We start from the raw sequence: 21,795 nt of genomic DNA, 5'->3' as shown, positions 1-21,795 counted from the left end.
GCAATCCACTCACCTCAGCCTCCCAAAGCGCTAGGATTACAGGTTGAGCCACCGAGCCCGACTGAAAGAGTTTCTTAATTTCAAGTTTTGTTGAAACTTGCTGGGTACCCCAACCATGTTTCTTTCCCAACACTGAACTCTTCTGTGAGTAGCTAACCCTGACACACAGGTTATCACTAGAAAGCAAATAAATCTGTGATCAAATTTCAGAAGAAAGCATGACTCCCCCAACCATGTTGCTTTCCCATCATTGAACTCTTCTCCTATGAGAACCCTGACACAGAGGTTATCACTAGAAAACAAACCAATATGTGATCAAATTTCAGAATAACACATGACAATGTTTTAAAGGACTGAATGTAGTAATGTGTCTTTCTCTGAGGTCTATCACGAGATTTTTTTTTTAATGCCGTGTTTCTTTTTCTTTTTCTTTTTCTTTTTTTTTGAGTTGGAGTCTCACCCAGACTGAAGTGCAGTGGCCGCTCCCAGCCACTGCAGCCTCGCCCTGCTGGGCTCCGGCAATCCTTCCACTTCAGCCTTCCAAATAGCTGGAACTACAGGTGCGCGCTACTACGCCTGGCTAATTTTGATTTATTGTAGAGATGAGGTCTTGCCAAGTTGCCCAGGCGGGTCTCAAACCCGCGGGTTCAGGCAATCCACTCACCTCAGCCTCCCAAAGGCGCGGGATTACAGGCTGAGCCACCGAGCCTGGCTATGTCGTAAGTTTATTTACAAACATATCCTATATGCCATGAGTTCAAGAGTTTGATCCATTTTTTCAAAGAGACTGCACATCTTAAAGTGCTCTTCATGTCTGTTAAATGGATAAACTAAAACATCCTAACTTCTTAAGCAGTTGGTGTCTTACTATAAAGAAAGGCGCAGCAAACCCAGATCCAAAGAACAATGTCATAATCGCTAGCAACTGCAGCTTGTTTCCACCAAAAATGGCAAATTCTTCCCCAGGCCCTTCTCATAGTGGCTCCTGCGGACCACAGATGTGATCCTCTGGATGCCTGATCCCCACATTGCACTGCTGCAAGCCCGGCAAAAGCACAGAGACCAAGGGTGGAAGAAATGGTGGCACAGTCCGGGCTTGATGGCTCAACCTGTAATCCCAGCACTTTGGGAGGCCAAGGGAGTGGACTGCCTGAGCCCGTGGGTTTGAGACCCAGGCAAGTGGCGAGACCTCATCTCTACAAAAAAATCAAAAATCAGCCGGGCATGGTAGCGCACACCTGTAGTTCCAGCTACTTGGAAGGTTGAGGCGGAAGGATCACCAGAGCCCAGCAGGCCGACGACTTTGGAGTGGCCAAGTAAGTGTGCCACTGCACTCCAGACTGGGTGACGGAGTGAGACTCCAAATCAAAAAAAAAAAAAAGAAAGAAACGGCAGCACCACTCCAATCCTCCCTTTTCACGACCGTGTTCCCCTGTGTGCATGGACCAAAAGTATCACAACATTTTTGGTGTGCTTACTTTTTTATACACATAATTCTCTCACCTCCACGCCATCTTTAATAGATGTCTATAGATGTCTATTCTCCCAGAGACTAAAAAGATTCAGGTAATTTCCATTAAGATATTAATTTCAGAAAAGTATTTTTAAAAGAATACATAGTTATAGAATTTCAGAGGTAAAGGGAACTTTACTGATCAAATTCCTTCACCTCCTCTGATAGATGAGAAACCAGAAGTCCTTTTTAATTCAATATATATGGAATGGTAACACTGTGCCAAACACATCACATCCATTATCTTAATTAAATCTTCAAGTTAATTCAATAAAATGGGTACCACTACCACCACCACCACCACCATCATCATTTTCATTTAACAAATGAAAAAACAAACAAAAACTGGGGCTTACAGATGCACAAGGTCCCCAGGAAGTAAGTTGAAACTTGCTATACATTTGACTCCCAGCCTAAGCCCTTAACCTCCTCCTTCCATCATCTGGAGTAATAATAGTGCAAAAAGTGAAAGGTCAAGAAATCCTTATGAAAATGCCAACGAGGTGACCAGCGAACACTTTCTCCAAGAGGTGAAAACATGGCATCAGCTTAGGGGACCTGGCATCTGGCTATCGCTACTCCTGGCTTTTTCTCCCTCTGGGTGACATTAGAGGTCAAGAAACCTATGTAACTCGCTGCTCTCCTGATGCCCAGCACATAGTAGCAGCTCAGTCAATATTTGTTGGATCAAGACCTTGGTCAAGACCTCTCTTCCACCTTTTTATGGTGTTGTTGGCCGTCCTTTCCTTTCTGTAGTCCCAGCTATCAGGGAGGCAGAGATGGGAGGATCACCTGAACCCAGGAATTCAGGGCTGCAGTGAGCTATGATGGCACCTCTGCACTCCAGCCCAGGTGACCAAACAAGGCGCTATCTCTAAATAAGTGAATACATTAATTAATTTAGTTAAAGAAATTAATTCCTCAGGTAGACACCAAGAATTTCACAATCTGACTTCTCGCTTCTTTTCTCCTGTTTCCCTGTCTTAAGTTTGAACCATTAGAGTCTTTTCCCACTCTGTTCCTCCTCTTTCCACTCTCGCCACTTTTGAGCAGTGACCAGGCCTTTACAAATGCCCCTTATACCTGTTCTCTTGTGTCCATTCCCACTGCCCAGTTCAGGTCCCTGTCAGCTGACTCACACATGGCAATACATGTAGTGTGTTGGGATATGAAAATCATGAAACAGATATGGAGGAGCCCTGATTAACTCAGCGGCAGGGGCGGGGTGGAGGAAGATGTAAGCACAATACGTGGTTAAGAGGGAAGTAGCCAATCAGTGAGGAGGAACAGCTTTGCAGTTGGTCTCCCTACAAAGCTGTGCTCCACTAATTCAATCTTGACACTTTCATGAGATTTATATATTTCTAAGTCTCAGTTCATGTTTTTAAAGAACCCCGCTTCTAAAAACCTCCATGGGTTTCCATGGCCTATAAATAAAAATCTAAATTCCTTAGATGCCTGTAATCTCAGCACTTTGGGAAGCCAAGGTGGGAGCATCGCTTGAGCCCATGAGTTTGAGACCAGCCTAGGCAACATTGCAAGACCCTGTCTCTACAAAATTAAAAAAAAAAAAAAAAAATTAAGGTGTAGTGACACTTGCCTGTAGTCCCAGCTACTCGGGAGGCTGAAGCCAGAGGATCGTTTGAGCCCAGGCGTTGGAGGCTGCAGTTACCTATGATTGCACCACTGCACTCCAGCCTGGATGACAGAGACCTTATCTCTAAGTAAATAAGTAAATTCCTTAGCCAGACACTGAAGACTTTTTGCAATCTTTCCATGAAAGGTCCATGAAATGGTCCTTTCATCACCTGGACTTAATTCATAGAGCAACATTTAAAAAATACATAAGTAACATACATATACGCTTGAATAACCCACAACACCTTTAAAATCTATTAACCTCATCTGCTGAACGCTGCTACAGTCAGTGTATTCGCTGCTCCTTCTGCTGGGCCTGTTTTCCCGATTATTCAAATAGCTGATTTCCTTCTTATCATTCAGTTCTCAGGACAAATGTCACCACCTCACCCAGGCCCTCCCAGGGGGCCACTCCATTTCAAGCATCCTCCCCCAACGCACCATCCGGTTTTATTCCTTCGTTGCACTATGAACACCTGAAATTTATATATCTGCAGTCTGTTTTCCCCATGAGACGGGAAGCTTTATAGAAGCTGGAACTTTATCCTGTTCGTTGCTGACAGTCACACAGTAAGTCCTGAGTAGGAAATGTTTATTGACTACGTTTTTTAAAAAGGAAAGAAGGAGGAGGAAAGAAAGCGAAGAAACCTCATCACGATTAAGACCTCAAACCAGACTCGGCCTGTTTCCAGTTGCTTAGGGCGACATACTGAGACCTGAAGTGACTCTGAAGCGCAAAGCCCTATTTTGAGGCTAGGGTGAAACCTAAATCCAGGGTGGAGGTGAGATGTCCGGGGAGAGGGAGAGGCATGGGGAGGGGGCGGCCCACACCTGGTCAGCACCCCAGACTTGACTGTTTCGCCTAGATTTCTGGAGCACCTCCCAGGCGCGAGATGTCTGACAATGAGGCCAGCCAGCCGCCGAGCTCAGGTTTTATTTCCGTTGTCCTTCTGACGTCAGGAAAAGCACGAGTTGCTGCACAGTTTCTTCTATCAAGGTGACAAATTACAGCCTCGCGGGGCCCTGCATTCTGCAAGCCATACATTTACTGCCCCCTCCCCCTTATACGGAAAAATGTAGAGAAACCCACTGCAGAGATGTCAGGTCCCCTTCCAAAGGGCAGACGAACACCTTTTCTCGCGGTGGCGTCTTTTTCACTCTTACTACACACACATCGCCATGAATTCGTCCGAGAAAGTGCGTGATTCCGGCGGCAGCGAGGCTTCCACCGGAGAAAGAGGGTTGTAAAAACCCCAGGTCCCCGCCGCAGAGCGAGACAAAGGACTCTCGCTGTAGCACCACCTTCCCCAGCCTCAGGCAGCCTGTGAAAGGCACCGGGGCCGGCGTGACGCGCTTACCGCGAAATTCCTTTTGCCGCCATATGCACTTGCGCCTGCTCCGACTACGTACAGTTCAGCACAAACCCACGGGCGGGCGGCTGGGCAGGAGAGCTGCGGGGTCCCCGTGGGTGCAGAAGAGCCCGAAGCGCTCGGACGTAGATAGTTTAGGGGGCGAGGGGGCGCGCACGAGGGCGAAGGCGCGCGTGTCTCCAAGCCCCGAGCCGGCGAGTTCAAAGGCCTGGGGTGGCCCCGCTTAGGGACCGACGCGAGGTGCCGGGGGTCCGGGGAGGAGGAGGAGAGACTGGAGGCCAGCACAGCCCGCGCAAGCGGTGGCCTTTTGTTCACCGGCTCCAGTGGATCCCGGCTCTCAGGAAAACACTATCTTGGTTTTGGAAAGAACCTCTTCAGGGCGGGAAAGGACAGTGAGTCACTGCCAGCATCCTTTAGTAATGTCTCCCCACATCCTCCTACTCCTCCCTCCTCGGTGCAGGGGGCCAGAGCGCGAGGGAGGGTGACAAACGTGCTCCTGTTTACTCGTGCTCGGTGGCTCGACTCCCCAGCCGCCCGCGCGCAGCATCCCCGGGGACATCACTCGCTCTCCCCCGGGCCCTGCGGACACGGGAAATTCCCCCCGAAGGTCGGGGATTCAAGCACTCTTTGGCGCGCGTGGCGCCCTCGGTTCGGTAGCTGAGTGGTCTTCCTCCGGCCCCGCGCGGTCCCCGACCCTCGTGACGCGTAACCAGATCTGGTACCACACTCTGCCACCATGAAAACAGACCCCCAAAGTAACCCGTGGCCCACGCAGAGGTGAGGTCGGGGGATTCCTGCGCTTCGTGGCGCCGCCGCGTGCGTCCGGGGGAAGCACAGGGGGACCTGGACGTTTCCTCTCAAGAGCAAAATCCGAACGCAGCGGACACAGCCGCGCTCCCTCCTTCCACGCCCGCAGGGACGATTTCCACGTTGTCGCCTCCTCTCCCGTCTGAAACATCCCCCAGCCCTGCCCGGGAAACGGAAAAGCACCTTACCTCGGAAGATACGGGGCGAGGTGGCAAAAGGCGATGTCACGGTGTCCGCCCTTCTGGGATTTTTACCCCCGGCCGTTTGATGTCCTTTGTGTCAAGGTCTGGCTGCGGTGGCCGAGAAAACGTGGCCCCCCGTCAGCGCGGGCTGGGCGGGGAGGCTCGGCGCGGCGGATTTCCGAGCAAGGTGATGGGCGGAGGTTCCCGCGACCTTCAGGCGGAGTGGTGTGGCCGCCCCAGCCCGCGCCCGCCTGGCTCTCCTCCTCCTTTCGGGGCCGATTGCATCAGAATCTCCCCCCCCACCAACCCCCACCCACACTCTGCTCGCTGGCCTCGCACTTACATCCACACGCACGGGCGCTGAGGGGCTCGGATCGCAGTCATTCTCCTACTGGGGGGCGCGGCGCCCCTCCGCAACCATGGCTCACGATGGTCTAACAGGCAAAGTCAGGCCATCCCTCCCAGTCCCGCGTGCCGTCTCCTCCCCTCCCGCGCGCCCGCTCTTTAACCGAAGCGGCGTGTCACTGAGCCGTGCCCGTCACATGGTGTCACTGCTGGTGGCCGCGCCTTGCTGCCTCCCTCTCGCCGCTCCCTGGCGAGGATTGAGCAAGCGGGAAAGGGCGAGGGAGGGGTTGCGGGCGCGCGTGGACCCGGCGCACAGGAGGTGGCACCCGGAGCGGAGGCGTGCTTGGAAACCCGCTGCGGCGGCGGCAGCGGCAGGAGGATGGGAACCCTTAGGGATGGAGGTGGGACGGCTACAGGGGCACCGGCGGAGAAAAAGAGGGCTGTGCACTTAAGAGGAAGTGCTGCATTTTGGGGTACGCCAGAGCCCAGCCCGGGCCGGAGAAGCGAGGGGAGTTGCATTGTGGGAAGGGCGCAGCGAGAGGATGGCCGCGGGAGTGGCTGGTCGCAGCAGCCGGGTGAACCGCAGGCAGTGCCCGGAGCTGCCGGCAGCGATGGGGCGGTGGGTTGGCTCGGGCGACCGCGGGCAGACGGCCCGCGTTAGCGGGAAGGGGGCGGAGGAGGTAGGAGGATCGAGGCGCGCGGGCGCCTTTGGAAACCCTTTGTCCCTAACCCGTGACGGGAGGCGCCTCCCCTCTTCCGGATCCAGCACCCGCAGACCTCGCCTGCCCTTCCAGAGCTCTGCCGTGCGGAGCTCTGTTTGGGGGACTGGGTGTGACGCGACCAGGAGGATTTGCTGAGCCCCGGGCGCGCACCTACCTAGGCGCGAAGAGCCCGGAGCCAGCTCTGCCGGGGCCTAGAGACCCCACGTGGTTCCGCCGAAGGACCTGGCGCATGGGGTTAACAGAGCTGGGGCACCACAAGTCTGGGGGGCGAGGAAGCAGGACAGAGGGGAGCAGGGGCAGCCGGGTCCCTTCCCCCCTTTCTTCTGCTTACTCTTTGTTTCAGACACGGCCGCTTTGAACCGACTGGGCACTTCCTTGCAGAGGAGTTGTGTCTCCTTAAAATGGCGACAGGAAATCCCACCTGCGCGCCAGCCCATTAGACTGTCATTATAGCGCGAATTTGCAGGGTGGAAAACTCGAGCTTTTTATTGATAGGGATGGTTCAGGCTCCTGTTCATCAAAACAGGAAAGGGAAGGTGAATCATACTTCAGAAATTAATCCACCTGGAGCGTTTCGAGCAGGGAGACTTTGCAGTCACTGTACCTGAAGGGGCCATCGCGTTTTAATCACCGCTGGAAACGCGAGATGATAACCAAATTCTCAACTCCTCATAACGGATTAAAAATCTTAATCACTTCGAATAGCACTGAGTGGTCCTTATTAGTCCAACAATGGCTCCCCGAGAACCTTTTTTAGAGATCACGCTCTTGAATACACCTGAGAAACTGAAAGGTCAGTGCAAACAATGGGCCGAAGAGGCCGCCTCACTCAGACAAACCCGCATTCACTTTCTTCCTCTGACACTGCTTCCCTTCCCTGCTTGATTTTTGTCCTAGTCCTGTTTTCCCAACTTGTAGAAAAGGGGATAATAGAACACACAGCATGTGATAATCTATAGGCCGTCAAAAAGTTGGTTCTTTCTACCTTTCTTACTAGAGAAAACTAATTTAGTATAAAAATTACTGATTTTAAACAGTGTGCACCTTGCCTGGTGCAAATCTCATGAATCAGGTGAGAACTGTGAATAGACAGAGGAATTGTGAGCCCCTCTCCTGCTCAGTAATCTTGTTGATGTGTTTACCTTACGGAAGGCAGAATGTATATATTCTTCCGTGTCTGTTTGAAGACAGTCTGATCTCAAAGCTTATCTTTTGGTTCCAGTTTTTACTTACTTGCTAGTTTTTATACACCAGAAAGACTGCAGTTACCTAGTGCTTTTTGAATTGGATCCAATAGATATGGATTGAGCTCCTGTCACATGCCAACTACAGTATTAAGTGCTTGACTTGTATGTTATCTCACTTAATCCTTTCACCCCCTCAGTTAGGTATTATCCTCTTGGTAGAAACAAGAGAGCAGGTTCAGAGGTGAAATTGGCCATGTTCTCCTAAGACAGTAATTGGTGAAGGGGGACGTGACTCCCATTCAGGTCTGAATTCAGAATTCATGCTCAGTCTTCACCAAGGAGCTGCAACTGCTGGCAATCAGGCACTCTTGGGCCTAGAGTTCGGAAGGATCTTCACATCCCTGGATTATAGTTGACAACCTGGAACCGGAGTAAACATCAACATGGAGGCTGCTGTGGTCTCACATGGGGTCAGGTATGACATGACAATGATCCCTCTGTTCACTGTGTGCTTGCTAACACACACGTAGCAAGTTAAGCACTTTACAGATGGTCTCTCTCTTTCTCACAACATTCAGGTCAGACCATCCTGATCCCCGATTCAAAGGTGAAGAAATTTATCTCAGATCCACACAGTTCTAAGTGCATAGCCAAGTCTTGCATCCAGAGCTGACACCAAAGCCAGTGCTCTGTGGCTGGCTCTGAAATGTTCCCTGATTCTGGAATAGTCCTCTTTGTGGAGCCAAGAGATGGGGAGGGTCTCAGGTCACTCTGCGTTTGGATGGGAACCCCTGTCCTGTTTCCAGAAAGTCCAGGGAGTCAATTTGCTCTGTAAAATGTGTTTGTGATGTCCAAGGGCCTTGTTGATAGTGTCTAATGTTATTTGTCGGCCTCTCCCATTTGAGCAGATTTCCCAGTATGGTATTAAGGTAGTCAGGATGCATTACCAGCTTTGATTGCAGGCAGCCCTATGGAACTGAGAAATAAAATGCCTGTATCTACTTTGAAAATGAGACTAGGGCAGAAATTTGTACTGTGAGCAAAGAATTGGGTAACTTTAGGTCACCTAAGTTTTCTAGTAGCTCCATAAGCTATTTTTGTGTGGTTCCAAGAAGGAGGGACAGCTTTGTGAAGAAAGATCAATTGTACCCCAAAGAGGATTCAGCCTGAACTTAAGTCACATCTGCTGTCATCCCAGCTTCGCCCTGTACTCATCCGGGGTGCACTTGCTCTCCACCTGGGCTGCCCACTAGGACAGCTGCCGAGGGGCCACCCCAGCTGTGTGCTTATAGAGAATGCCAGCTTCCCTCCATGGGTTTTCACAGCCTTAATCTAGTCGGATACCAGCAGTCTTCTTGTGTAAGAATTTTGAGTAACAGGATCAAATGTATTTTCTAAATACATTTTTTTTTAAATGTGTAAAGGACTGTCCCAAGACAATCTGATTTTTAACAACAATGAAAGAATAAGATCGTCAACTGGTGAGGTTATTTCAGAATAAGTGTCCTGCATGTTTCTTCCTTGTAACTGAAGCAGTGCCAGCCATCCAATGGACAAATCCAATCTTGTTAGAAAATGAATCGTTTATTCTGAAATCAGTCTTTAATTCCTCTTTATAGGATCTTTCCTAAAACATCAAATGGTCTTTAAAACTTTTTCAACTGATATAATCACCTTTTTTTTTGCCCGATTAACCCTTTCTACCACACTTGATGTTCTTTGAGTCTAATCCATAGATGACAACATTTTGACACTAAGAAGTTAGTGAAGGAGCCACAGGGAAAAGTAAATTTGCAATTAAAGGAGCCCGCAGATTGTCTTGGCCATCCTTCTGCAGATACCTGGCACTGTGTGGCCTAACCCCTCTGGGTGGGTAGCAATCTGACAGGGGTTACTATCACCTCTTTCACATTGTACCTCACCAACTCTGTAATTGGTACTGGCCGGAGGTCCACGACCCCCACTGACTCTAAACTGAATTTAAATTAAAATCCCAGAATGAGCATCTTTAAAAATGTCTATTGTCGTTGACTTTTAGCCTGGGTCAGCTTTGTAAAGTCACTTATTTATTTTTTATTTGTTAGGGGAACAAGGAGTTCATTAGGTATTACCACTGTATGGCAACACTGTCACATTCATTTAAGTTAACTAAAGACCCAGGGCCAAGTCATCAGTCCTGGAAGTTTAATGTCTAATTTGTCTGACATGCATCATTATGCAGGTTAACTGTGAGTGCAGTTCCCTAGCTTGTTGCAAAATGGGGTAATGATACCCATCTGATGATCAAATAACTCAATGCCTACAGAGTACATAATACGTGCTCACTAAATGGCACCTGTTATTATTTTGCAATTTTGTAGAAATAAGAATTGGAGGCCAGGCACAGTGACTCACAGCTGTAATCCCAGCACTTTGGGAGGCTGAGGCAGGAGGATTGCTTGAGCCCAGGAGTTCAAGACCAGGCTGCACAATGCAGAGAGACTTCATCTCTACCAAAAAAATTTTTTAAATTAACCGAGTGTAGTGGCGCATGCCTGTAGTCCCAGCTACTCGGGATGCTGAGGTGGAAGGATCCTCTGTGCTCAGGTCGTCAAGGCTGCCATGAGCTGTGATCTTTATGATCATGCCACTGCACTTCAGCCTGGGTAACAGAGTAATACCCGACTCAAAAAAAAAAAGAATGGGAAGATGAATTTTCAAAATCCAAGCTTATAGACACAAAGTGTCCTATTATGTCCACTCCATGCTGAAACAGCTCTTAAGCCTACACCTGAACTCCCACACCACATGTTCCACTGTGTGAATGAGGAGAAGGTGCTAGAGAATAATTAGGCCTCTACTTCAACTCCCCATATTAACTTTAAGGTGAGAAAGGCAAGTTTTGAATCTGTATGAATGTATGAATTTTAAAATAGACGTTTTTACACATAGTATGACAACTGTACTTACTAATGGTGCCAGTATAAATTGGTACAACTTTTTGTCATGTAGCAAATTTAGGGGTGAAGAATGTGGGCTCTGGGGCCAGATTTCCTGAGTTCTATAATCTTGACTTCACAGCCTGGTAGCCCTATGTCCTTGGGCAAGTTACTTAACTTCTTTGTGCCTCAGTTTCCACGTATATAGTGGAAATAAACAATAATAACTACCTCATAAGTTTATGTGAAGTATATATATTGATACGTGGAAATCACTTAACATAGTTCACAGCATATTTTAAGTATTCAGTCAATAATACTAATTATTACTGGAAAGCAGTTAGGCAGTGAGTAGGAGGAACTTAGGTACCATTAGTGCCACTTCTGGGAATTGGCACCCTAAAAATAATGTACAAAGATGTTTTCTAATAGCACAGAGCCTCCAGGCACAAACTTTGGAGTCAGTCAAGTAAAGATAAAAAGCACGTTTAAAATATTCACTCAAAGTAAGGATAACATAAATTCGCAAATGACAGTCCAAATTAAATACACAGATGGCTAGGCTTGAGGAGAGCTACAAAGCTTGCATAAGGCCTTAGAACTACTTTGAGAAACAGGAGGTAGGGCTGGCTGTTCCTCAGTTCATATCCAATGTGACAATTCTTAATTTCTCATCTATCAGTGGACATCCAAAGGCAATATAGCCTTCATCCAAGGCCAAGAAAAACAAAAGCAATAGCAGGGAGGTGATGAAAGGCATCAAGGAAAGTGAAGATGTAGATAAGAAAATGAGAACATAAATGACAAGATCAAAAGACAGCAATATCTGAAACAAGTCACAAATGGCAGGAGTTATCTTAGGTCAGGACTAGGGCTGGGTCATCTCTGAAGGTTGGAGACATGCTCTCGTGGGCTGCTTTTTGATGCTAAGATCTTGCTGGGCAGAAATACGGTTTTTGTCTTTTCTGCCGAAAAGCTACCTTTTTAGGAGAAGAGGTGGTTTTTGTTTTTGTTTGTTTGTTTACCGCTGGCAATATTTAGGGGGGAGAATCCTATTCATTATCTAAGTAGGGTAACATGCTATACTAGAATAAGCTTCCATTCTGACTGATTGTTCTTAAATAAGAAACACCACATAATATTCAGTATGCTCAATTTTGAAGGACGCTTTATTTAGTTATATTTTAGGCATACAAGACTATTTCACAATCACAAAGGGGCTAATTTTAACAAGAGATTTAAAATTGATAGTCTTCTGTTGATATGTATTTATAGTTACTTATACATGCGCACATTTTTATGTGCTTCAAAAATAAAATGTTCCAAGTTTTTTATTCAAATATAATGTATCCAAATTGGAACTCATTGTTTTTTTCCCCAACTCAAACCCTCTTCTCTTCCTATAAACTCCTTTGGAAATGGTACCACCATGGGCACAGTTGCTCAAGATAAAAGGAAGCGGGTATCTTGGCTCATCCCCTTCACTCTTCATATCTAATTAACTCACTCTTTCAACTAACATTTACCAAGTGCTAGAAATTCTGCTAGTTTTTCATGAAGCTTGGAGATAGAGACCAATATTACTCAACCAGTCTTGCCAGTGAATGTACAAGTGGAGATAAGTGCTATAAAGAAAAAGAGCATGACTGTGAGAACCACATGTTGACCTGGGAGCCAGGAAGCTTCCTGAGGACATGACGTTTTTTGATCTCTATCCTCTTTATGCTAAGAGTTTTTATAGTAAGCAGGTGATGGACATGATCCAATGTGTAATTTCTTTTTTTTTTTTTTTGAGTTAGAGTCTCACTCTGTCACCCAGACTGGGGTGCAGTGGCTGCTCCCGGCCACCGCAGCCTCGACCTGCTGGGCTCCGGTGATCCTTCCACCTCAGCCTTCCAAGTAGCTGGAACTACAGGTGCGTGCTACCACGCCCGGCTCATTTTTTGATTTATTGTAGAGATGATTTCTCGCCAAGTTGCCCAGGCAGGTCTTGAACCCACGGGCTCAGGCAATCCACTGACCTCGGCCTCCCAAAGTGCTGGGATTACAGGCTGAGCCACCGAGCCCGGCCCCAATGTGTAATTTCAAAGGAATATCACCCATCTTATCATTCCTTCTCCTAAATAGTTCTAGAATCTGTTCTCTTTCCTCCGTCCTCACAACCATCACCAGCTTGAGCCTCCATCAACCCACTCCTGAAGAAGTATTCCCCAAAGAGCACTGATAACACATCTCACCATTAAAAATATCTTGTTTATGCTTACCCAACATAACCTATATACCTGTATGTGTGATAATAATATATACATGACTGTCCTATATAATGAATACATTAAAAGCATTCACAAAAAATTCAAATAATAGGATTTTACATCTCAGATTAATTTGTTAACAATCCTTTATCACTAAAAACATATTCCTAATTATCATTAAAATATTAAGAGTAGTGACAGAGATTTGATTCAATGAGCTTTTTTATTAAAAAAAACTTAACACTCTGTGTGATATAGCAATTCACAAGTCTGGTTCCAAATTTAGCTTATTTTGGTTCTTGAATTTAATGGCTGTCATAGCTGAAAACAGATCTCATAGAGATGCGTAGACCCAACGGGAGCAGTGCCTGTTGGTTGCACTTCTCAAATCAGAACTTTCCTTTTTCAATTTCATCCACTGATTTACAAAAATTTATTTTTCACTGTTAGTCTACAAATATGCACTTCAGCCGGGCTTGGTGGCTCAGCCTGTAATCCCGTGCTTTGGGAGGCTGAGGTGAGTGTATTGTTCGAGACCCACCTAGGCAACTTGGTGAGACCTCATCTCTACAATAAATCAAAAAATTAGCCGGGTGTGGTAGCGCGCGTCTGTAATTCCAGCTACTTGGAAGGCTGAGGCGGAAGGATTGTCGGAGCCCAACAGGTTGAGGCTGTGGTGACCGGGAGCAGCCACTGCACTCCAGTCTGGGTGACAGTGAGACTCCAACTCAAAAAAAAAATAAAATGTGCACTTAAATAAAGGTGATTATTATGGACATGAACCCAGGAAACCTACCTCATAATTCTAAAGTTGCTTTGATGGACTTCTTACCACTGTTGACCAGATGGCTACCGCTTTGCCTTATGTTGTGGCCGACTAAAGCACTCTTACTAGGAGTGACAGTGTTTGTTCTACTTTTTCTTGTTTCCTTATTCTTTCTTTCTTATTTTTTTTAAATCTGAAGTTTATTTAGAGGAATCTTTAAAATCTACTGTCCATTTGAGAGGACAAGTTAAACCAGATAATATAATTTGTAAATTCAATCCAGTAAGCACACAGAAACTTCAATACATTGAAATAAGCTGAAAGGGGATAAGTCAATGAGGGCATCATTGTCATCCCTTTGTACCTTCTTTGGGATACCTTGAGTGCTGGAAGTGACAGGGAGCCATCTGATGTGTGGGCTGAGGGAGGGCCACCATATCTATTAATTTAATGGGTGTCCAATATTTTTTCCTTGCAGTTTACTTTGTAACCTTTTTCTTAGCCTTCTACAAGGTTCCTAGCTGGACTCCCTCTATTCACTCTTGGCCACCTAATTTTTCTACTACAGTTTCAAAATCACTTTCTTACGAGGCCATTTCTGAAGTACAAACTAGCTTATATGTTTCCCCGTGTTAAAATTATTTATTCTGACACTATCTTCTCTACTAGTCTGCAAGCTTCACAAGGGCAGATGCCACGTTATTAATGGTTTTCAAGCACCTAGGAGGTAATAGAAGCTCAATAAATATTTGTTGAATGAGTGAATAAGTAGAATAGCTTTACAGTTAAGTATCTCTAATGCTTTCATATTTAATTTAAATTCCAGGTCCTTAAAAGGACAAAGAATTTTTTAAAATACAGAGCATCAAATTTGCATTTAGCTAAGTTCTTAAAGTTTAGTAGCCTAATTATACAAATCAAATGAATAGCAGTTTTTGGAATGTAATTATTTTTTTGGAATCTGTGAATAAATTATAATTTTAAAACATCAAGAGTAAATGCCACTTAATGTCATTTTGGGATTTTATTTTATTTTTTTGAGTGAGAGTCTCACTCTTTTGTCCTGGCTAGAGTGCAGTGGCATGATCATATTTCACCACAACCTCAACCTCCTGGGCTCAGGCAATCCTCCTGCTCAGCCTCCTGAGTAGCTGAGACTACAGACACAAGCCACCATGCCTGGCAAAGTTATTGATTTTTTGCAGAGACGAGTATCACTATGTTGTCCAGACTGGTCTCAAACTTCTGGGCTCAAGCAATTCTCCTGCCTTGGCCTTCCAAAGTGCTGGGATTACAGGCTTGCGTCACCACGCCCAGGCAGAATATTATTTTTAAAAGAGAAAAAGGGACTTCAGCCTCTATTTAAAAAGCAATATATGTAATTTAACATTAAATTTTCTAGTTTATGCAAATTATCTGGAAAATTCAGAACCTCAACCACCTAAAAATTACTCTTTCTTAATAACAACTGTGGTTTTTGCTTCCAGAATTATCTGAATAAACACCATCATTCTCCAGGCCACATTCTTGCAACTGAACATTTGTAAATAGAGTCTAAATTTTGTAAGAAGATTTGCACTTTAATCTGTTCTGCTTTTCTTATAACAATTAGTATTTAAGAATAATATTGTAGTTCAGATATGAATCACTTAATATCAATTTAATAATAAAGTCAACATTTATTTCCTTATTTGCAATATTGTTACTTTGATCAAAAAAGAGCCAGGCATGGTGACATACCTACAATCACAGCACTTTGGGAAGCTTAGGCGGAAAGATTGCTTGAGCTCAGAAATTCGGGACCAGCCTGGGCAACATAGTGAGACCCTGTTTCTACAAAAAATAAAACTAGTGGATGTGGTGGCATGTACCTGTAGCCCCAGTTACTCAGGTGGCTGAGGTGGGAGGATCACGAGCCCACGAGTTTGAGACCGCAGTGAGCTATGATCGCATGTCTGCACTTCAGCTTGGGTAACAGAATGTGACCTTGTCTCTTTAAAAGTCAAATAAAATAAATCTAAAAAAACAAAAAAGAAAAGGCACTGATCTTTCCTTTTCAGTGTTGAAAAGGGAAAGAATGCTAGAAAACAATCTTACAGTTTGGTATTTATTTACTTATTTATTAATTCATTCAATGGATATCTTCCAAGTTAATACCTTTTGCAGCATGCTTTACCTGGTTCTTGTTTTCTATGAAAACTTCCTCCTGAATTTATTTTTTATTTCTGTAATTTCATCCTCTTCTCTATGAACTGTAAAGTATTCAAATGTCTTAAAAAAGAAAGGGAGGGGGAGGAGAAAGCAAGAGGAAAAGGAAGACCGAGGAAAGAAAGGGAAGAAACTTCTCTTGATTTTACATTTCCCACTACCTATATCTCTCATCTTTCTTTTAAGAACCAAACTTCTCCAAAGAATAGTTAATAATATGTGTTTCTAAATCTTTATCTCCTATTCACTCTTTAAATACACATACTTGCAAAACTAATTTATTCCCACTATAGAAAACTTGGAAAAATGCAGCAAAATGTAAAGAAGAAAACCAAAGCTGTCTATGAGTTTACATGTCACAGTTAACCACTGTGGACATTTAGTTTATGTGTGTATCTTTTTTATATTCAGAATATTAAATTATAATAATCATTGTATTATATCATTAAACATTTTTCAAAGACATAAATTTTAACTACAAAATCTTTCACCATGCAGTTTTACAATAATTCTATTAATTTCAGATTTTCACATTTTTATTTATATATATAATACTTTGTTCCTATCTATGGTTATTTCCATAAGATAAATTTCTAGAAGTAGAACTGCAGGGTTAAAAGAGCAGCATTTTAGAATACTTGGTACAGGAAGTGCAGGGTGTGGGGGGAGCTTCAGGGTAGCTGACTAGAAGCACCCAGCACTCTTCTCCTCCACAAGGAAGAACCAAAACAGCGAGTAGGTGACCGCACAGTGCACCTAAGAGAGAACACTGGAACTCAGCAGAGAAATGACAGGGAACATCTGAGGCACGAATGGAGAGGGAAGCAAGGCAGCCAGTTCAACTGGGTTTAGTTGGGAGCCAGGAAATGCTCCTCGGTGCAGCAAAAGAGTGAGAGACCCCTAGTAGTCCACATTCCCACCACAGACTCTGACAATCCTAGCCAAAGGAAAGCCCCTTAGCTCTCATGGGCCCTGAGACACTGAGGAAGCAGATGGCATTGTTCCACAGAGGGAGATCATGCTGGGTCTCACTCCTGCCCCCCAAATTCCAAGAAGCTGCATAGTGGTGCCATTTCGAGAGTCCAGACTACGTCCCACCCTGAGGCCCAGCAGTTTTTGCATCTCCACATCCCTGGGGTCCTGCTGATGTCCTCCTGAGTCTATCTAGAGGGTTGCCCTGGCACAATGCTGATTGCACCCAGCAGTGCGGCCTGACCCTCTGCACTCCGGCCCACACAATGTTCTCCACCCCAGAGATTGCAGAGCACACAGACAGGCTGCCCCTGTGACAAAAAGAGTTGAAGTATGCAGTCCCCAGAGCCTGAGTGCTATCTGCCTGGAAACGCTGTCATTGACAGCAACCTGGCACCCAACCCCATAGTGGGACCACTGTGCATCTGCACATGTCTGCAGTGGGCCTGGGGACCTGCCCACCTGAATGTCGTCTCGGGACCTGAGGACAGGCTTACTCCGCTCGCTGCCATCACTGTTCAAGCACACCACCAAAGAGTTTAGGGAATGCCCCGCCCTGCCCACCACCACCTGGACTATGTGCATCATTGGGGTGCCTGAGGAAAGTAAGCTGTATCCTATGTCACTTCTTCAGTGCCTGAGTTGTACCATCCAGGGGCCTGGGGATTGCCCTGTTTTGCCTATCATTTCTGATATATATGCACCATCAGGGGGCCTAACAACAGGCCTATATTGCCTGTTGCCAGCACCAGGCACATCATCCAGGAGTCTGGGGAATGCCCAAACACATACAACATAACTCACGCACACTATAGGGAGGGCTGAGGAGAGGCCCATTCCACCTCACATCACTGCCTCCTGTGTTCAAATGCACTATCTAGGGCCTTGGGGATCAACCTGCTTTCTCTGCTGCTTCTGGTGTGCACCTGCACCACCAAAGGCCCTAACAACAGGCCCAGACTGCTGGCAGCCAGTGCCTAAGCGTGCTGTCTGGAGACCTGGAAATCACTCCATTCCATCCATTACAGCCTGTGCCTGAGGATATCATCAGGTGGCCTGAGAACAGGTCCATCCCACCTGCACTGCCCCCTCCAATGTCGAGCACATTGTCCAGGGGCTGGAGATTGCCATGCCCTATCTATCACTCCAGCCAATGACCACACACTCCTCCCAAGGTTGGACCCACCCAGTGTGCTGCCACCACCACTTCCTGCAGGACACTGGCCCACATAACCCATCGCCACTACAGCTGAGGATTGACTCACCACTGTGGCCATTGCTGATGCTACGCACACTACCCAAAGACCCAAGAACCCACCCATCCACCCAGCTCACTGCTGCCATTGCTGGCCCCCAAGCCAGTCACCTAGAGGTCCAAGAATTAGCCCACCTGGACCAGCTAAAAATGGGGCCTGTGTACACCATACAGGGCCCAAAGAAAGGCATGCTTGCCTCACTGCCACCACTATTAAAGTTTGAGGATTGGTTTGCCTGGCAAAACCTCATGAGAACCTCCACTAACAACCACAGTCTAAGCCACTGATGAAATCATAGACATCACTGATGCTATCTACAGCTAAAAAAATCATACAGAGACTACACTATTGCACCCAGGCAGAATCAAAAGTCAAAGTGTCCTACCGAACCAACACCATAAACACATCCACAGGAAAAAATTTTTCCCTATGAAAGCCAATCCAAAAAACTAGAAGAGATGACTGTTACACCAGAAGTGTGGATATCAATGTATAGACAAAAGAGACATTAAAAAAGCAATGAAGGACAAATATATGGACTTTGCAGCAACTTGGATGGATTTGGAGTCGATCATACTCAGTAATTTATCACAGAAACAAAGAACTGAGCTCCATATGTTCTCACTCATAAGGTGAACTTGAACAATTATAATGCTATAAGAAAGTGATTGGCAGTAGTGGAAAACTGTCAGGGGAGGGGGGTGGGACTGGCAGTTGAGGGAAACTGCTAGGGGAAGGAGAGGCATACCCCATCAACAAGGGTACCTGCAGATCAATGTTTATATACCTAACCCTGATGTGTACCCCATATCTTTATAATAGATAAGTAAATTTTTTAAAAAAGCAACGAAACATGACAGCTTTGGAGAAACACAATAATTCTCCAACAACAGATTCCAGTAAAAAAGTAGTCTATGAATTGACTGAAAAATAATTCAAAATAATAAAGATAAGTGAGACAAAAGAGAATCAAGATTGCTGGATACAATTCATGATCTGAATGAAAAAGTCACCATAGAGATAGATACCATGAAAAGAAAAACAAACAAATAAATAAATAAATCCGGGAACAGAAGATTTTAATGAATGAAATAAATAATACAACTGAGAGTTTCAACAATAGACTAGATCAAGCAGAAGAAATAATTTCTGAACTTAAAGATAGGCCTTTTGAAATAACTCAGTCAGGCAAAAGAAAGGAAGAGAGAAAAGAAAGAAAGAAAAGAAGGAAGGAAGGATCTAGATGACATATGAAACACTATAAAGCAAACAAATATTCAAATATGGGTGTTCTGTAAGGAGTAGAGATGAACAAAGGCATTGAAAACCTATTTAGCAGCCGGACTCGGTGGCTCAGCCTGAAATCCCGCGATACGGGAGGCTGAGGTGAGTGGATTGCCTGAGCCTGTGGGTTCGAGACCCACCTGGGCAACTTGGTGAGACCTCATCTCTACAATAAAATCAAAAAATTAGCCGGGTGTGGTAGCGTGTACCTGTAGTTCCAGCTACTTGGAAGGCTGAGGAGGAGGTATTGCCGGAGCTTAGCAGGTTGAGGCTGCGGTGGCCAGGAATGTGCCACTGCACTTCAGTCTGGGCGACAGAGTGAGACTCCAACTCAAAAAAAAACCTATTTAGCAAAATTATAGATGAAAACTTACCAAGTCCTGCAGAGAATTAGACACCTAGATACAGAAAACTCAAAGATCCTCAAATAGTTTCAACCCAAATATAGTAACTATAATGTGTCTTTTCCAAGGCAAATTAAAGTCAATCTGTCAAAAGTCAAATACAAAGTGAGAACTCTAAAAACATTAAGAGAAAAGCAATGAATCATATATAAAGAATAACCATGAGATTAACAGCATATTCCTCAGCAGAAACTCTACAGGGCAAGAGTGTATGGGATGATATAGTCAAAGTACTGAAAGAAAAGAAAAGAAAAAAAACCTGCCAACCAATAATACTATACTTGGTAAAGCTATCCTTTAAAAACAAAGGAGAAATAAAGTCTTTCCCAAACAAGCAAAAACTGGGAAAATTCATCACCACTAGTCTGGTCCTACAAGAAATGCTTAAGGAACTCTTAAATCTGGAAGAGAGAGGATGATCTCTACCACCATGAAAACACATGAAAGTACAAAACTGCCAGTGTAAAACTCACAGACCCACATGAGACAGAGAAAGAACTCTAATGTCACCACCACAGAAAATCACCGAACCACAATACTAATTAATAAGAGAGAAATAAAGGACAAAAGGTTATACAAAAGAACCAGAAAACAATTAACTAAATGACAGAAATAAGACCCCACTTGTGAATAATAATCTTAAAGGAAAATGAGTTAAATTCCCAACTTAAAAGATATAAACTTGTTGAATGGATTAAAAAAAAAACAAACTTGATCCAACTATATGCTGCCACAAGAAACTCACCTGACCAAAGACACATATAGACTGAAAGAGAAATGGTGGATTAAAAATATTTAATACAAATGGAATCCAAAAGTGAGCAGGAGTAGCCATATATATACTTATATATATAAAATAATTTAAGTCAAAAACATAAAGAGAAATGAAGATCATAATATGATTGTGAAATTAATTCAGCAAGAGGATATGACAAGTCTAAATATATATGCACCCAAGACTAGAGCACCCAGATATATAAGGCAAATATTAACTCTAAAAAAAAATATAGACTTCAATGCATTAGTTGTTGGGTACTTCATCAGCCCACCATCAACATTAGTCAGATCATCTAGACAGGAAATCAACAAAGAAACACTGAATTTAAACTTTGCTTTAGACCAAATGGACTTAACAGACATTTACAAAATATTTTATTCAACAGCTACAGAATACACATTCTTCTTATCAGCACATGAAACATTCTCCAGGATAGACCATATGTTAGGACATGCAACAAGTCTCAACAAAATTTTTAAAACCAAAATTATATCAAATATCTCCTCAAGGCCACAATGGAATAAAACTAGTTTAATAATAAAAGGAGCTTTGGAAACTGTAACTATAAATGAAAATTAAACAACATGCTCTTGAATGACCATGAGGTCAACGAAAAAATTAAGAAGAAAATTTTTAAAAATTATTGGAACAAATGAAAATGAAAACACAATATACCAAAACCTATGGGATATAGCAAAATCCGTGACAAGAGGAAAATTTATAACAATAAATTCCTACATCAAAAAAGTAGAAAGATTTAGATACACAATCTAACAGTGTACCTCAAGATTTAGAAAAGCAAAAACAAAGCAAACACCAAATTAGTAGAAGAAAAGAAATAATAAATACCAAAACAGAATCAAATAAAATATAGACTAAAAAACAAGGAAAATTATCAACAAAACTTAAAGTAAGCTTTCTGACAAGGCAAACAAAATCAATAAAATCAGTAAACTGATAGACTAACCAAGAAAAGAAACACCCAATGAGCAAAATCAGAAATGAAAAATGAGACATTACAACTGATTCTACAGAAATATAAAAGGATCATCAGAGACTATTATGAAGGACTATATACTAACAAGCTGGAAAACCTAAAGGAAATGGTTAAATATTTATCTATCTATCTATCTATCTATCTATCTATCTATCTATCTATCTATTTATTTATTTAAGACGCAGGATCTCTCTGT

General features: G+C 44.2%; 1 protein-coding gene across 5 annotated transcripts in view; it reads right to left on the bottom strand.

Annotated features, from left to right (window-relative positions):
- Positions 1–6,111, bottom strand: part of SLC38A1 (solute carrier family 38 member 1) — a 65,485-nt gene extending 59,374 nt beyond the window's left edge. For 2 of the 5 annotated variants that reach the window (XM_021715689.1, XM_008064334.2), the window contains exon 1: positions 5,517–6,103. The gene's annotated coding sequence lies outside the window, so the exon portion shown is untranslated. Of the gene's footprint in view, positions 1–5,516 lie in introns of all 5 variants that reach the window. The other 3 variants (XM_008064338.2, XM_021715690.1, XM_008064339.2) reach the window with 3 other exon arrangements.
- Between the last annotated feature and the right edge of the window lie 15,684 nt (positions 6,112–21,795).

This window comes from Carlito syrichta, unplaced genomic scaffold (genome assembly GCF_000164805.1).
Source record: "Carlito syrichta isolate Samal-C Ts95f unplaced genomic scaffold, Tarsius_syrichta-2.0.1 Scaffold307304, whole genome shotgun sequence".
Lineage (NCBI taxonomy): Eukaryota > Metazoa > Chordata > Mammalia > Primates > Tarsiidae > Carlito > Carlito syrichta.
This window is presented reverse-complemented; position numbering and strand designations above follow the sequence as displayed.